Source organism: Rhinatrema bivittatum, chromosome 16 (genome assembly GCF_901001135.1).
Source record: "Rhinatrema bivittatum chromosome 16, aRhiBiv1.1, whole genome shotgun sequence".
Taxonomy (NCBI): domain Eukaryota; kingdom Metazoa; phylum Chordata; class Amphibia; order Gymnophiona; family Rhinatrematidae; genus Rhinatrema; species Rhinatrema bivittatum.
The window spans coordinates 40,223,504-40,240,810 of NC_042630.1; the positions used below are offsets into that span (position 1 = coordinate 40,223,504).

A 17,307-nucleotide genomic window follows, 5' to 3' on the forward strand; every position below is an offset into this window, starting at 1 on the left:
AGCTGGTGATATTACCAAGCCTTTCATCTCTTTTACCATAAAAAGACAATACCTTTCAAAATGCTACTATCTTTGCCTGATGCTTGAGACTAATCCTTAAAATCTAGAAATCACTCTAGACTTCATGGACTTTATTTATGGCCAGGTCATTGGTTCCCCAATGGACTGTGAGATCGATGTCCGGTTTCCATTCTTCTGTAATAGTACAAAGGATCTGATTTGTGTTCCTGCAAGCTGAGGATCCTTTTAGGCATCTGATATTTTTGTAATCTTCAAAGTTTGTCCACAAGTTAATGCCTTTAATAATGGAGTCCCCCAAAAGAAGGATTGTTCTATTTTGAGATGCTTTAACAAAGCCTTTGGTTTTCTGTGAACAGTGAGTGAGGTTTTTTTTTCAACTCATGTACCATTTGAGATACACCTTGTAAAGTATAATCTGTTTCTAATGCTGTGAAGGCACAAATTAATTGACCTAGAAGCCACCATGGTAGGTAGGCTAGATAGGCCGTATGGTCGTCTTTTACTATCATATTTCTATGTAAGAGGACATTGATATTGTTGCAAGTAAGTGAATCATGTTTCAGAAGGTAATAAACCAGGATATATGCTTTTCAGAATGGACAGTATAGGACAGGATTTAAAAAAGGGTTGGGGAAGAGAAGCTTTGCATGTTAGAGACTAAATAAAATCCATTGAGATACAAAGTGAACACATAGTGTCCACTCTCTTATCATCTTTATTTAGACTATTGCAACCTGCTCTTCACAGGTCTCCCTTGAACTATCTCTCTCTACTACAATCCATCCAAAATTCATCTATGCAATTTATCTTTCACCAAAGTCACTACACCTATATAACCTCTCTTCTCAAGACACTGCATTGGCTCCCTATCTGCTTGTAGTTCAAGCTCCTACAACAGCCTTCATTCTCAGGTCCTCACTATTTCTCCTCTCTTAGCTCTTTCTACACCCCTCTTCATTCACTCCACTCATCAGGCAAGTCACTCCTATCCATGCCCTTCTTCTCTACTGCCAATTCCCAACTCTGTGCTTTGCACCTGACTGCACCATATGCTTGGAATAGACTTCTTTAGCAGATGTGTCATGCTTCCTCTCTTGCCTCATTTATATCCCGTCCAAAAATCCACCTTTTTGAGGATGCTTATAAATTTTAACCCCTGATTGCCCCACTTACAGACTCATTCATTTTAACCATTGTTTTAATAAATGAAATTCCTCAAATCTCTTTTGTCCTGTATGTTTATCTTGATTAGATAGTCTTTGCTTAGTACAGCTTACAATCTTTTAAATATTTTTGTATAGCACTGCATACGTCAAGCAGTACTATATAAGGATTAAGTAGTAGACTGTCTTGAAGAAACCAAAGGGGTCTAATATCTATATAGATATAATCTATACACCACCATAAGAGAAGAAAGAAGTAGACTTGGACATGGTAGAAGCCATGTGCAGTATAGCATGCAAAGGTGAGATGCTATTAATGGAGACCTAAATCTATCAGCTGCTGGATCAACTAAAAGTTGAGGGATTCTAGAATCATTGTAAGAAGAATTTCACAAGCAGCTAATTGAGGAATCTACTGTGGGTGAGATGACATTGGACACCTGGTATGTTACCGGGGTTCAGGGATTACTGTATTGTGTGGATGTCACAAACCCGCCAACAGTGAAAGAAAGTTGCCTTCCCCTCCCCCTCTTCTTCTGACGATTCATCCGGGGACAAAAATCTAGCGGTACCAGCACCTACAACTCTCTCTCAGCCATGTGGAGCATCTTCGTCTTTTTCTTCTTTTTTGGACTCTTGTCAAACATCTCATCCATCGAGAATACATCGCTCCTCCCATCACCCTCGAGCATGAAACCCTCTTTGCTAGGCACACGTTACTCATTAACAATACCTCCAAGAATCCAAGGATCCATGGTCATAAGCCCTTCTTCATTAGTTGTGATTTTATACTCATGTTCTCTTTCACGTTTGGAACAATCAGTGCTTGAATATGAACTCTCATTTGTTGCATCCTCTAAATATAACCATTTTTAGGTGCATGTCTTTTTTCAACAATTTATGCACCTTTTGTTGTGACCAGGGATGTGGACCCTTGGGCCGGCCATGTGGAGAAGAATTGGAAGAGCAGGTGGACTCCGCAGAGAAGAGAAGGCTGGAAGGCAGCTTGACGACAGGAGACCACGAAGATGCTTCACCTTGGAAGCTCACGATCCCCCCGGGAGGAGCCTGTGAGGACCCGGACCGCTGGGACTTAGGTGGATACTCTTGAGATGGCAGGCTGAGATGGATGTTCACCCTGGAAGCCCGAGGTCCCCCCGTGAGGAGACCGTGAGGACCCGGACCGCTGGGACTTAGGTGAATTACCTTGGGAAGCGGCACGACAGCGTGAAGACGATCCAAGATCAGGACTGGAGACAAGCGGAGACACGAGAAGACGAACCAGAGTCAGAACCAGAGGCAATCCGAAGGGTGAACACAGTGGGGCTGGAACCAAGGACTGAAGCCGGAGTGGAAGCAAGAGCAGGTACTGGAGCAGGACTGGAACCAGAGTGGAAGCAGGAGCAGGTACTGGAGCAGGACTGGAGCCGGAGGGAAGGCAGGATCAGGAGCAGCTGAAGCAGAAACCACAGCGGGAACAGAAGCTGGATCCGAAGCTGGTATGGGAGTGGAATCAGGAGCAGAAGGATCAGGAACAGCAACTAACACTCAAACAAGTCGGCCATGTTGCAAGGAAAGGTTTGTGGTCAGATGCCGAGTTTAAATCCCCGCTGGCGTCTGACGTCATCGCAGGAGGCTGGCCACGGTTTTGCGCCAGAGCCCCTTTAAAAGAACCTCCCTCGCACGTGCGCATTTAAGGAGGCGGAGCCAGGACTTGAGGCTCGGCGGCGTCTCCCTCGTGGAGACGCCGCCGCGGAGAGGCCGAGTAGGCCCAGCGGATTCCGGTGCTCGCGGCAGAGTCCCTCGGGGTTGACGGAGGTAAGGACCAGGTTGCGAACCTCGTGACCATGACCGCAACACTTTTTACATATTAAGTTGTTTCTTTCCTCTTTTGATATAGGCTCCTCTGATTCCATTATCTGCAGGAAATCCACATGGCTTACTCCAGGACAAACTATCCTCTTCTTCTGCATTTCACTGTTTAGTTCTTTTTGACATTGAAAACTTTGAACTTACATACCATTCACATTTCTCTAACTTGACCATTTCTGCCCGCATGGCTTTATCTTCCTTAAGGTCAGACAATTCTATTATCAAGCCTGCAGATAAAGGGGGTGGCCTTGTTGTTTTTGATCATATTATATATGTGACGGAAGTTGAACGACAACTCTGATCATTCTTACTATGTTCCTCTACCTTCTGACCCAATACCCTCACTTAAAGCTTACATATCCTCTTTGACTCAGACAGCACTCAATGCCAATTATATTACTTCATGTGAGGCAGCCTTTCTGATTGAATCTTTTCCACAGATACCTGTTTTTACATCCTCCCTAAGATACATAAAATTCTGTTAAATCCCCCTGGTAGACCCATTGTTTCAGGCATTGACTCCCTCCTTCATCTTCCCTCTCATGCTTTGTTGACTGTTTCCTGAAACCTCTTATCCCTCTGGCCCCTTCCTATATACGAGAATCTAGTCACTTCATTTCTCTGCTTAACCAGATCTCCTTGCCCTCTGAAACCGTTTTTTTGGCTACCCTTGATATCAAGTCTCTTTACTCTAATGTTCCCAATTGGAAGTTATTGAAGTTGTTGAGGAGGCTCTGCAGTATCGTCAAGATCACCTTTGGGTGCCACAAAATTGCCCTCACTAATAACTTTTTCTCATTCAATAGTCAAATTTACCAGAAAATAAAAGGTATGGTTATGGGGGTCACTATGGCCCCCAATATTGCCTGCCTGTACATCTCTAAATTTGAGTATATTTTTCTTTATCTCTCATGGTATCATTATATAGATGATATTTTCCCTATTTGGAAGGGCACTGACATACAAGTTTTTCTCTTCATTGATTGGCTAAATTCTTGTAACTCCAACTTCAAATTCACCGCTCACATTGATAGCCATGAGATTCCTTTTCTGGACATTCAAATTTCTTTTGCACATGGTTTTTATATCACTCTATATAAAAATCCAACAGATAAGAATTTGCTACTCTCATACAAAAGTTGCCATCTACATTCTCTAAGGGACAACTTCCCAGTAGGCCAATTCTTTCGTCTACGGAGATTATGTTCCACCCATGATGAATTTCTTTTTCAAGCCAGCTCCATGTTTTCTAACTTCCTTTCCTGTGGCTAGCCTTACTGCATAATCAAATGTGCATTTAAACAAGCCCTTTTCACTAATCGTGACCTACTTTTCCTCAAACCTTCCCCTGTTGACTCCAACATGTTCACCTGTGTTTTACTCTCCCATCTATTCATTTGCCTTTCATCATAGGCGTAATTTATGTGACACATTGATGACTTCTGAATACTGTGAATCCATTTCTTCACCTACCCTGTACTCTGGCCATTTTCCATGTGGAAAATGTAAAGCATGTCCTTTCTCGTTGCCTATATCTATTTTCACGCATCCCTGTTTGCATAAACCCTTACATTTAAGATTTTCTTCAGATTGTAGTTCCATGAGTGTCAACTATGTAATTCGCTGTCCCTGTTCTCTTCTCTGTATTGAAAAAACTTCCCAAATGGTCTGTACTTGGTGTTCTGGCTCAATAAAAACTTCCCGTTTCCTCATCCAGACAGCTAACTTTCCTCCAAATCAGTCTCCAAAACAAAGATCTTTTAAGTATGAATCATTTATTGCATATATAATTTTTCTATTATTTATTTAATTATTTATTAACTTTTATTTACTGACATTCGTGAAGCACATCATGCCGGTTTACAAAGAACTCAGGTGGGAGATACAGTGAAACAATATAACAATATAATATAATATAACAAAATAACAATGAAACATTATAACAAAGTGAACAAATAAAAAGTACAAAAAAGAAATCATGGGAGCCGAATTGTTGGATTCAATGTAGCCTCAGGCGAAGATCTTTGTGGCTGGAAATAGGTAGGAGAGGGAGGAACAGGAGTTTCTTGAGATGCAGGGTAAGAAGACGAGGGTTTGAAGCTGATTAGTCTTTTAGGATTAAAGCGGTAGGAGGAATGTAAAAAAGCTGTTCGTGTAACAGGGGTTACAGGCACGTGTGTCTTCTACATGGCGTGGCTGAGACTGGCTCACAATCTTGGAGAGTGATTACAGGAAGGGTCCCACAGGCTGGGGCTAGGGGCGAGATCCAATGGTAGTGAGCCTAGGATCCATGTGACACAGGAGGGGACATGAAGGGCAGTCCCTTCAGCCAATAAGGCACCTGAGAAGACCCAAGTTAGGTTGAGAAGGCATGCAGACCCTTTCCCAATGGGAGGAACAGAGGGGAAGGGGTTTCTGTTAAAGGCAAACTCCCTTTAAAGGCAAGGCTCCCAGACTTTTGTCCTGGGTTACAGAAAATGTCATGAGTTCTCAGGAGGGAGGGGCTGTAGTAAACACAGGTGGGATGCAATGTATACAGACACAAACATGTACCCTTTACTGGGGACAGAACACTTGGATTTATGAACATTTATCATGTCTCCGTCACTCTCATGAAAATGTTCGGTTTGTACAGCATTGGGCTGAGGTTCCCTATTTATTAGAGATTTACGCTTTTTCATTATATATAAAATTCCCCACTCTAATTGAGGGGTGACCACTTGTGGATACTCCTTCAACGCGAACTTAGATGGATTTATGTTCTTAAAACCCTATCCCTGAATGGGCTCAATGATGACCTGGACTGGTCAGTCTTCTTCTAAGTTAACACTTCTGGCAATCCTTTTACAGGCTCTCATAACATCAGTGATGAGTACAAAAGCAAAGGGGAAGGGGGAAGCACTTTTTCACGAGAGGGCACTTTTTGCCAGAACTATTCCCAAAGCTACACAGCTTTACAATAAATACCTTCCAGAGGTGTTTGAAGAGGACCTTCAGCATATTAAAATCTAGTGCAGGACATCCAGATTTCAATAACTATCGATGAGATACCAGAAATTGAGGCTGACCCAGCTGTTACAATCTTTTTTACCGTCTTGTATGTTTTTACAGTGTTACAGCAAGCTGCATGAAAAAGATGTGTGAGGAGTTGTCAAGTGCTAAGCTAGGTCTCAACCTATTCACTCTTCATGATCCCTGGTATAGTAAAAGGATTGATGTGTTCTAAAGTTTTTCAAGAAGTCTCAGATTTTGACTTCCGATGATGACGCAGTGCTGAGCAGAAGTCACAGCTTGGAGCTCCTAAGTAGTAGGCAAGTGACAACTGCCATTTTTCCATAATAATAAGAGGCTGACATCTAAAATTATGGGGAAGTCTACATAAATCTATGGACAGACTTTGTTGATAAAATATCAGTGGATATTTGTAAGGTATAATTTGTAAGGTATAATCTTCTCGATTATTCTGTTATGCTGGAGATGAAACCCCCATCAGCAAAACTGGAACAATTTTAAATACAAGCAAGGAAAATGCAATAATAAAGGGAAAGGTGAAATTGAAGTAGTTCATAATTTTCTCCTTCTGGGATAGACTATTATGAGCTTAGGCAGGAAACAAAGATGTGGATTCATGCACCAGGCATATCTGATTCTACACTAGTGAATAAGGGTGAATAAGTGTGGTTGTTTTGTAAAAAAAAAAAGTATAAGCATAAAAGAGTGCCGAAATTGTCTAAACAAATTGCCTCCCTCAAACATTCACATTTGTGATCTCTCTCAGGTTTTCTAAAGATAAACTGTTGACTTATAAAAAAAAAGAATTGGATCATATCAGAACCAGTAAGTCATAATGATCTTTGATGTTTTACAAATGGAGGTTATAAAAGCGCTACACAATTCTCAAAACTAACTATTAACCACTCCACCTCCGTCAGAGACCTGGGGGTGCGTCTCGACAACAAATTCAACCTTAAATCCTTCATTACCAACACAACTAAAGAATGCTATTTCAAACTCCAAGTGCTAAAAAATCTTAAACCTCTTCTTCACTTCAGTGACTTCAGGCTAGTAGTCCAGTCCATAATTCTGTCTAAGCTGGACTACTGCAACTCTCTACTGCTAGGCCTTCCAGCCTTATCCACAAGACCTTTACAGATGGTGCAGAATGCCGCAGCGAGACTACTCACTAACACAAATAAAAGAGCCCACATAACACCTATTCTTCACAGCCTTCATTGGCTTCCTATAAAAGCTAGAATCACCTACAAGACATTATCAATGATCCACAAGGATATCATGGGCATTGCCCACCTAAATCTAAACTCACAACTCCGCCCTCACACTTCACAAAGACCCATCAGGTACAACTACAAAGGTTCCTTATATGCTCCCCCGATCAAAACCAAACGAACAAAACGAGCACTCTCCACAGCCGGGCCCACCCTCTGGAACTCAATGCCGCCGGATCTTCGCCAAGAGACTTGTCATCCAACTTTTAAGAAAAACCTAAAAACGTGGCTTTTCAGGCAAGCCTACACAGAATCACAAGATCACTCCGACACCGGTCAAAGAGAAAAATAGTCCAACATCTGATCCTCGATCAGCCATACTCCCCTCAAGATCTAACCACGTCAGATCTGAACTACACACCTGTTTAAGACTCCTTCTCTCATTCATCAGTCTCCTTTTACTCATGCATAACTCGGACTTTGCACAGCAACAAGGTCTATGTACCCACATATCACAATTTAGACTACCCCTCTAATTATTCAAGATATATACTCATGCCTTAAACATCCTTTGTATTTATCCACGTCCTGTTGACGAGTTATTATTATTATTATTATAGTCTATGTAATATTTAATTTGTATTATTTATTTTTTTATATGATATGTTATATGTTACTCATATGTTAAGAAACGCTGTTTAATGTAACGCCTTTATTGCGACAGTTTTGTTCTTTGTAAACCGACCTGATTCGATACTTGTATTGAGAATGTCGGTATATAAAAATCCGAAATAAATAAATAAATAAATCTGGGAAGCTCCTGCTGAAATCCAGTATCAAACCTAGAGGAGTGGTAACACAAGTGATATAGGACTCTCAGTCTTGTGAGAGCACCTCTGCTATTTTGCAAGCATTCCAGAAATATTATCAAAAGTTGTATTCCCCTGCAGTGTAATCTGAACAGGTTTTTCTAGTTATGTGGAGCTTCCTCGACTCGGTGAACGCTCTCATGTAAATGTGAATGTGCCAATCACTGAGACAGAGGTGTGAAGAGTAAGTGTTTACATTTGGCCAAGGCTCCAGGGCCGGACAATTTGGGACCTGAATTGTTCAAGCTTTTATGTGATCACATTGCAATCCCACTTATAAATGTGTTTCAATCACCCTGCGAGAAAGGAACATTTGAGACAGGGTATAATTTAGCAACATTTTTTTCACTTTCCAAGTCAGGTAAAGATATTAAATATCCAGAGTCTTACCACCCAATCTCCCTTCTTAATCAAGTTATCAAGCAGCTTGCTGTGGTACTTGCAGCTAGACTGAACCATGTCATTCAGGGGGTGATATCTCCAGACCAAACTGGGTTTATAAAGGGAACGTTGTCTGACTCTAATATTTTGCTCTGGGTAATATGGAAGGCATGTTGATTGGTCTTGATGCCAAAAAGGCATTTGACTGGGTTGATTGGTCTTATCTTATGTAGGTTCTGGAGAAGTTTGGACTGGGTCAATCATTATTAAATGGATGCGCGATTGTTATATGCATTACCTTTGGCCCAGCTGTTGGTGAATGGTTCCCTTTCAGACCCTTGCACCTTAGGATCAGGCACTAGGCAAGGCTGCCCATTATCACCATTATTATATGTTCTTACTCTGGAACCCTTGGCCATCAAATTAAATTCCTTAATGTTGTTTGAAGGTTTTCGTATTGGATCCCAAGTGGTGAAACTCAACTTATTTGCTGATGATATGATGCTGTTTGGATACTATTGTGCAGGTATTTGATTATTTCCTAGCTTTCTCAGGACTTAAGATGAATTATAACAAATTGGAATCCTTATCCATTGATGCAATGCTGTCTGAGAGATGGGAAGGCCGTTTTTCCTTCCTGTGGGCTAAGGATCATATGCGATATCTGAGGATACAGTTAGCTCGCTCAGGCTGGGAAAACATCAAGGGGGTGTGTTATTACCTGATCTTCATTTGTACAATATTTCTTGTCTTCCTTGTTTTATTCAGGATTGGGTTTAAAAAAAAATTTTTTTTTGATGTTGAGGGGTTGATGGCAGAATGAACATTTCCAGATAGGCCAAGCAATCTCCTTCATTTACCCAGGAGTAAGTTGCCTTCTATTGGGGGACCTAGTCTGGTTTCATGCTGTATATAAGGCCTGAATTAACTGGAAGATGCTTGGAAGGGATGCTAGGGTATCTTCCTTTGTCATGTTATCCACTAATAGTGAATTTTTGCCGGGAATGGGACCAGAAAGGCTTGGATTTAGTATGTAAGTGGGTCAATGATGTCTGTCTGTTTTTTTTTTTTTTTTGAGAACCTAAGGGAATCATGGGATATTCTAAGATTTTTTTTGCATTTCTGCAGGGGCATCATTATTACACTCAAGTATGTAAGGGAGATCTGGGGAAGATCATTGCTACAGAGAGAGAAGAAAGTTTTCTGGATACTCATCCCAGGTTTAATAAAATTGCCGTTTGGTCTGCCCATCTAAAATCTTTGTTATCCTCTCAGCACTTAACTAAATTGTGATCACAATAGTGTGGGGATATGGGAGAGCATGTCACTGAAGATATTCTTCTACAAGCATTTGCACATATTTATAAATATTTTATAGCTGCCAATATGAGGGAGATTCAACTTAAACGCCTCCATAGAGTTTACATTACTAGATCCTAGAGGGTAACGTATGTCCCATGTTCATGGGTAGCCATAAATTACTATCTTTCTGGGGACTGATTTACAACTCCCTAGATCATGTATTGGGAACTAATATCCCACGGTCTGGCCCCTTGGTTTATTTTAATATTACTCATGCAAGGTTGAATTTACCACAGGGGGCCATTAAATTTATTGTGGTAGCGATTTTACTTGCCAAAAAGGAGATTTTGAAGTATTGGAAAGACAACACACTATAAGAGGGTTCCATCAAGCCAGGGTGAGAGAACATAGTAGAACATTTCATTTTTTTGAGATTTTCCTCACTCCAAATGATGTCAAATCTTCACCAAGGTGTACTGTGCTGTTTGTATGTCTAACTCTACATGTGAAACTGGCCCCTAAACCACCACTAAGACCTCACCTCAACCTATCAGGTGGCCCTCCTATAGAGATTGAAATGCTTAACTACTATGAGGGCCTTGTAGATAGTCTCTCTCTCTCAAAAATAGGAGTAAATTTACTACACCATGTGATAATACCTATGCGAAGCGATGTTACCGCATGGTGTGCTAACTTACCAATTTCCATAAACACGCCCCTTTTTTTTATTAAGGCATGCATTATCAGTGCAATATTGATTAATCTAGGCCTAAGTTTGTACATGCGGCAATAGAGGGTAAAGTGACTTGCCCAAGGAGGGACAGTGGCACTTGAATAGTGGTTTTCCGGTTCATAGCCCGCTGCTCTAACCACTAAGCTACTCTTCCTTGGGATTGACTGTTTTGTTCTAAATATATATATATGAAACTTGGGTAAGTTGCTGTGGCTTAATATTACATTGCTTGCTTCAATGTTCTTTGTTTAATCCATTTTGGATGTTCTGCCTATTATATTTCTCTTATGTTTATCTTTGTACCAGATGCCCAGAGACTTCAATAAACAGAACTTTTTTTTTTTTTCTTAAAAGAAGTCTTAGATTGTATAATGCCTTCTGGAGCACTTTCTTTGATAGTCACGTGAGCTCACGTGACTATCAAAAATACATTACTGTTTGCCGCAACCTTAAGAGTTGAACCACAAGTTATTCCCTGCGTTTCTCAGAGCTGTATGGTGAGACTGTGATTATATCGTTTCTTTTTGGAAGAAGGTCCAGCAAAGTATTCTTAGAGATCACAAAAGCAAGAATGGATTGCGATACAGAAGAAATCTTCCTTCTCAGTGTACCGGTGGGCGATGCATCGAATTTGTTGCCAGAAGATGTGGTTAGTGCAGTTAGTGTAGCTGGGTTCAAAAAAGGTTTGGATAAGTTCTTGGAGGAGAAGTCCATTAACGGCTATTAATCAAGTTTACTTAGGGAATAGCCACTGCTATTAATTGCATCAGTAGCATGGGATCTTCTTAGTGTTTGGGTAATTGCCAGGTTCTTGTGGCCTGGTTTTGGCCTCTGTTGGAAACAGGATGCTGGGCTTGATGGACCCTTGGTCTGACCCAGCATGGCAATTTCTTATGTTCTTATGTTCTTAAGCCTTACATAAGTTAATAACTCGGATGCTGATAGCAGCTCAGTGCAAGGGAGGGAAGCAGAACCCTTCTAGCATGTGATCTTTTCTACAACAGATTAGGGGGAGGTTTCTATAAAAAAAAATGCACGGCTGCAGGCAGGAATCGTGCTCCGGCTTTTGTAAATATTTGAAACAGTTTTGAGCACCAGGTTGGGATAAAGACTACCCTGTTGAAGAGAAGGTAATTTGGGGTGGGATTTGAGCCGATTGCGTTTTCTGAACCTACTGGCTGTATAATATTTCTGATCACAAAAGTTATCTCTTGTGTATTCAAAACTTCAGCATAAGATTAAAATACAAACCCCTCCTCCCCCAGGATGTTTTGTTCCCTTGCATCAATCCGGCTATGGTCATCGGTCTCGACTTAAATTGGATAAGTGACTTATCTGGCCTAAGCATTTAGTTGGATGACTTAGGGTGGGGAATGGGCGGATCGGGGAGGAATCGAGTTAGATGGTAACTTATCTAGTTAACTCGGGTCAGCCCATACACCTTCCCTAAAGAGCTAATTTTAGCTGGGCATATTCAGTGGAACAACCATGCCTCTGAATATCCTGGCTAAGTAGCCGGATAAGTTTATTTTTCTAACTTGCCGAGCCGCACGGCAGCTGAATATTGCCCTTTAATTGTCTAGGAGTTAAAGCAAAAAAATCCTATCCGACAGCAAAATCCGATCACGGATTTACAGATTTTTGGACCTGCAACTTGCTGATTTACTTGCCATCTGAAGAGCGACAAGGAAGCAAAAAGAAAGACAACCATTGTTTCACCACCACACGTGGCATATTGGCATCCATCCTCGGCCAGAAACATTTCAGGTCCACGGGTGGCCCTTTGAAACCAGCAGTTCAAGATTTGTGGACCCTGCACAATGGGTCCATTTGGAAAGCTGGAATTTCCAGCGAATTTCCAAAATGTCAGGAGGTAAATATTCAGCGCCCCGTAGCCGGATAAGTAAGGCTGAGAATCGGGGAGGCCAGATTCAGATCCTGCTGACACTCCTTGTGACCTTGGGTAAGGCACGTCACCCTCCGTTGCCTCTAGTACAAACAGAAGGTGAATGCTCAATGTATGTGCTGTTTTATAAATATTGAGTCTATGCACATATTTTGGGTTTCATGGGTACATTTTACTGGGGGGAGGGGCTGTTTAGGGATGTTCGGGGGCAGAATCACACACAGCAGTTGCTATTTTGTAAGAGGTATGCGTGTATACATTACCGAACGTATTCATAGACTTTGACCCCTGCCAGTTCACTCGTGCAAGTGAAGTGGCTGGGAGGTCTGAATAAACTGGCAGGGGGTTCAGGGGGGTGAGGTGCTAGAGGGGCTGGTGGAGGGAGAGCTGGTGTGCACAAAAGGAAGTATTAAAAAAAAAAATTGTATACATAAATAATTTATAAAACACCTGCCTCCACGTACAATGGTGGGTGTTTGCTCATGCAGTGTCACGATTATTTTGCAGGTAAAATAGACGCACCTATGTCTATATTAATAGGTAGTACACCACGAAGACTGCAGAAAAAAGGTTGCATAGTCTGAATTTTAAATGCTCAAGTAAATACTTTTATTAGTCACAAGTATGGCAACTCCACTGTTTAAAAATGGTGTTTTACATAGCAAGGGTCCCCTTGCAGTGGAGTTGCCATACTTGTGAATAATAAAAGTATTTACTTGAACATTTAAAATTCGGACTGTGCAACCTTTTTTCTGCACTGTTTGTGGTGTATTATTGATTTTTGAGTGCAGCCATTGCTCTAGTGAAATGTTGGATTTATAAAATAGGTAGAGAATGGATGCATTTTCTAGCGTTGAAAATATATGTGCGTACTGAAACATACCTGCACGTGCTTTAGGAGCAGAAATACACGGTACAGCATTAATCTCCGTGCACCCACTTACGTGCGCAAATGCTGAATCGTGAATAGGTTTAAAAATTAGGATCTTAGATTAAGCCCTCTGGGGACTGGGAAAATACCTACTGTACCTGAATGGAACTGGCCTTGAGCTGCCATTGAAAAGGCATGCGCCAACCATAAATAAATTCTCCAAGCCGACATACTCGGATCACTAAATTGAAAGGAAAATTCTTTTATTTTTCTCCCTGTGTTGTCTGGACGTCGTAACAGTTCAGCATATAAAGACCAAAATGGTCCATCCAGTCTGGCCAGCCAAGGGGTTTAGGGTTTTAACTCTGTGCAGTTTACCTCTGTGCCCTCCTGCTTTTGGACCCTAACATAACACCCTCCCCACCCTCACAATGACAGAGGCTCAGAAGCTCCAACATAAGACCTTCTCCCCCCCCTCCATCGCCCCCAACATACACCAAATAACAAAGGGCTCAGCAGCCCTACATATCAGGCTACTTTGCCCTCTCTCTCTCTCTCCTCTGTCTCTCATCTCTCTCCTCCCAGCAGGCAGGCTGAGTCCCCTCTCTCATTCTCCAGGAGCCAAGCATGGGTCCTCGTCTCTCTCCAACACTTCCCTGCCCAGGCAGCGGTCTCTCTTCCCCCAGCCCCCCCTCCCTCCACGTGGAAGAGAGGACACACAGGGAGGGCAGGAAGGCGGCAGCAGATAACATATATTTAGGGGGGACCATAGGGCAATTTGAGCAAGTGGAGGAAAAAGTGCCGAGAGTACCAGCACGTACCCCGTTTAAAAAGAAAAAAAACCCCCAGCCTGCCCTGGTAACAGCACGGCAGGCAGACACAAATGGACAGCGGGCTGGACAAGGCCATCCTCTGCCACTCTTTCGCACTGATACACAGACCACATGGATCGAAGCGTGGATGAGTCCGGGATGGGCGCACACATGAGTGTTTTCGGAGAAGCAGGGCTAATGTTTTGTTTTTTTTTTACAGACCGTAGTGTGTGAAACTAATTTAATTTTAACTAGGGTTCATACTTACTAAGCCCTGCAATTTTTTCAGTACCTACACAGATTTAGTTGTTACTATGGAGGAATATTAAAGTTAATCTTTAAACCATTCTGTTTAAGCCACGCGAGATTAGCATATGTTAGATAGAAACACAGCGTGACCTTCGGGTTCATATATTTTGGGGGTTTTTTTTTCTGGGCGTCCGGGGCTGCGTGACCACAGCCCCCCCTCACGGTGCCTCTGACTTTTTCTCGGCAGAATATCGCAAGAGGTTTGCTATTGCTTTCTGTAGCCCAGAGCTCCTTGGCTTCCCTGGTGGGCCCCCTGTCTGGGGGGACTGACTCTGCTTAGCTTCTAAGATCTAACAAATCTGGGCTCACTAGGCTGTCCCAGACGGGTGTTATTGAGAGACATATGTGGTAAGGTTTTCATGATCTATGGAACCTGTCCCTGTTTGCTGATTATATATTGTAAAATAAAGGTCTGAATCATTAAGACATGTCTTTAAAACAGAAATTTATCAATAAAAGCAATTAGCTTTACAGCAGGAGGTTATCTTTATTATCCAATCTGAGTGACTTAAAGATTTTCTTGCTTGTTCTCCATTTCACTTTACTAAAACCTATAACCATTTCATTTGTCATATTGAATCCCTTAATTCTGGCAAGGAGTTAAAAACCAGGTTCTCTAAAAGACTTAATTCCAGTCCTCTTTGTACAGTGGATTTACTGGCGTCCGGCCCGTGGCGTGAGCAGAAGCACCAACGTGTGAGGATGAATCCCATCCCAGCCAAGAGCTCAGTACCCCCCCCCCCCCCCCCCCCCCCGCGCAGAGAGTACAAAACCAAGCTAAAGCTGATTAAAACGTCTGTCAGATACTTACATTTTTCAAATACTGGAGCAAATATATCTTCCTTAAAACAATGGGGGGACCTTCTCAAATAGGTTTCTGCAGCAAATCCGAAAAATTCAGAGTCCACGCAAATAAACAGAATCTTTTTTTTTTTTCTTCCAGGAAATGTCACTGCCGCTTTCAGCCAAAATGTTCTCACGCTAAATGTTTTCACAGTTCACAGAAAATTAGATGGGGAGGAGTCTGGCTTCCTTTAACCAATTAAATTAAAGAATCATTTTAACCACAAGAATGCCAGCCTTTTGTGGCTGGAAGTACAGCATTTATCCAACTTGCTCTTCACCTCAGGAAATGGCTTTCGGAAATTACTCCAACAAAGTCTGAACTTGAAGTTCTCTCTCCAGCGGCCGGGTTTTCCACTCCTGTTTTGCTTTAGTTCTCCAGTTCCCAAAAAAATGGATCAGAAGAGGCTTTTGCAAGGCTGTTGATGAGGTAAAGTCTTGATTAAGAAAATGAGGCGGAAATAGTAAGACCCAAATTCCTAAGCAAAATGAATCCACATTCGCCGTGTAATGTTCCAGCTGCTTGCATCTGGCCCTGGTCAAGGGTTTTATAAATGGTGGAGGATGGTTTTATAAGTGGTACAAGGGCAGACTAGATAGGCCGTGTGGTCTTTTTCTGCTGTCATTTTTCTATATTTTTATGGATCCATGATTTTGACAAGGAGTGGCCAGCGAAAATTTGCCATAACATGAGAGAAAAACATTTGGGCAGCATAGAAGAGAGGGAAAACCTGATTGCCCCATTAATAACCTTAATTTCATACATACAACTTCCCCTTCATGACTAATTCACCCGTAACAATATAATATGCAGCATTTATTCACATTCCAGCATCCGAAGACCCAACTCCAAATCAGCAAGCAGGTACAACTCCAGACCTGTTAGTTTCTAGGGGATCTTTTTCTGCTCTTTTTTTTCTCTTTTTGAGGGGTGACCGGCAGTTTCTTCCATCTTAGTGAGAATGGGGCTGGCTTATGGCCTTCGATCATAATTACCTGCAGTTCTTCCCCTTCCATCTTCACTTAGCCCATCCATCGTAGCGATGGTCCTTGGCCATAGGTCATCAACCATGGCTCCCTTTGGAATGCAAGAGCAGGAAGCTCAGATTCAGTGCATCCCCTCTGCTCTACCCATTAACAGTTATACCATATACATACATTGAGAAGTCAATTCACCCAAGTTGAGGCCATGGTGACTATTTTAATTTTTTAAATAAACTGAGGTAGATATTCAAAAGCCATTTAGATAGATTAACTGAAAGTTATCCATGTATTAACTGAAAGTTACCCCAACCCCTTTCCTATCCCTCTTCCCCCCTCCCTCCCTCCCTTTTCTACACAAATGATACATTATATGTTATCCCCTTTCTGTATATATTGTATATAATTGCAATCCTAGCTTAGAATAATTTAAGGATTAACTTAATTCTCAATTAACTTAATTCTCAATTCTCCTTCCCATTTTCCCCCCAGTCATTTATTCTCTTGTTAATATGATTTTTTATTTATGTTCACCTTTATATTTCCCCCTCCTTTCAATTATCCTCTTGTTTAATATGTTATACTTGTTTTTTGTTAAACCTGTTCGATGTAAAGCGCTCTCCAAGCACTAGTTTTATGTTACGCTGTGAACCGATGTGATATCACTGATGAATGTCGGTATATAAAATCTTTAAATAAATAAATAAATAAATAAAATGTATGTGGCTAATATACCATTTCAGCCTTATCCGACTATAATTTAGCCAGATATAAAAAAGGCTTTCTGGAAAGGGGTTCCAGTATGTGACTAACTTAACCACAGGCCACTCTCCTGTGCGCGCGATTCTGTATTCAAATTAGGTCCAGCGGTAAAAAGAGGTGCTAGGGACACTAGTGCGTCCCTAGTGCCTCTCTTTGGACAGGAGCGGTGGCTGTCAGCGGGTTTGACAGCCAACGCTCAATTTTGCCGGCGTCTGTTCTCAAACCCGCTGACAGCCACTGGTTCGGAAACCGGACG

At 41.8% G+C, this 17,307-nt stretch overlaps 1 long non-coding RNA gene across 1 annotated transcript in view; it reads right to left on the minus strand.

The window, feature by feature from the left end:
• LOC115078756 overlaps positions 1-15,451 on the minus strand; it is a 28,313-nt gene extending 12,862 nt beyond the window's left edge. Inside the window, exon 1 of the long non-coding RNA XR_003853142.1 lies at positions 15,277-15,451. This is a non-coding gene — a long non-coding RNA (uncharacterized LOC115078756). The remainder of the gene's footprint in view (positions 1-15,276) is intronic.
• Positions 15,452-17,307: the final 1,856 nt, after the last annotated feature.